Below are 1297 nucleotides of genomic sequence, written 5' to 3'. Positions count from 1 at the left end.
AATTCAATTCTGGATTTTACAGGGAGCCAGTGCAGAGAAGCTAAAACAGGAGAAATATGATCTTGTTTCTTAGTTCCTGTTAGTACACGTGCTGCTGCATTCTGAATTAGCTGGAGAGTTTTTAAGGACTTACTAGAGCTACCTGATAATAGCGAGTTACAGTAATCCAGCCTAGAGGTAACAAAAGCGTGGACCAATTTTTCTGCATATATAGAGTGAAAACACAAATGACGTTATGTCACATTGGACGTCACGGACACGTCCCCCACCCACTGTGAGAGGTTTTCCTCTTCCCCTATGATCAGCTGCTGTCAGCCATTTTGTCTTCGTCTTCCACACACACACACAGTCACACAAACAGACACACACACGCACATTCTCGCTGACTGATGAATTGGTGCTGGTTATTTATATTATTGATTATGAATACAGTCCATCTGATGCTGGTTTTGTTTCATCACTGTAGCCAGTATCTCACTATCACTATCCTCATTCAGATTTTAAGAAGCTACAAATTATATTCAGCCACAAAATAAGTCTGAAAAGCTGCAAATCAGAACAGAAGCACAGAGAGTTGTTGACTAGAGATGATACGCCGTCTCATGGTGGTCACTTCATGTCAACATCACAGATCAGAAGCACAGAGAGTTGTTGACTAGAGATGATACACCGTCTCATGGTGGTCACTTCCTGTCAACCACCAGCTCTGACAGCAGCGTCCTGTCTGAACTCGTCTGGTCGTCAGTCTTCGGTCTGATCTGGACTTTATAGATCTGAACTCATCACGCTCCTCTGTGTGCGACGCGTGTAGCTTACCTCTGTCTGTGAGGCGTTTCATGTTGTGTATGATTGTTTCTCTTTGGTGTTTCAAGCACCCAGTTTATAGACTATGAGGCCGCCTGTGGACCTGTTTGTGCTTCTTTGTGTTCTGCTCCTCGGTCTCTGTATTGGTACGGAGTCACAGAACGGAGTGAACGCACATCACGGCGTCTTCCCCGGCAGGATTACATGCTCTCGGGAGTTTCTCTTGTAACTTCAGACAAGTAACAGTGTTGTGCTGGTGAATATTCCGTCGGAGCTCAGCAGAACCGATGCTAGAGCCAAACCCACTCGTCAGAAAAGAGGTGGAATTCGTCGCAGACTCAAGAATATGAGCCTTCATGACCGCGCAAGCTACCTGCTCTTCCTTCGATTCTGCTCTGTAATGCACAGTCTCTCCGCAACAAGTTGGATGAGCTGGAGGCCTGGGCCAAATTTAAACACAAAGTGAGGGGTACCTGCTTACCGGCCTTCACCA

Source organism: Epinephelus moara, chromosome 8 (genome assembly GCF_006386435.1).
Source record: "Epinephelus moara isolate mb chromosome 8, YSFRI_EMoa_1.0, whole genome shotgun sequence".
In the NCBI taxonomy this organism is placed as follows: Eukaryota; Metazoa; Chordata; class Actinopteri; order Perciformes; family Serranidae; genus Epinephelus; species Epinephelus moara.
The sequence above is the reverse complement of the archived record's forward strand: the minus strand, read 5'-3'. Positions refer to the sequence as shown.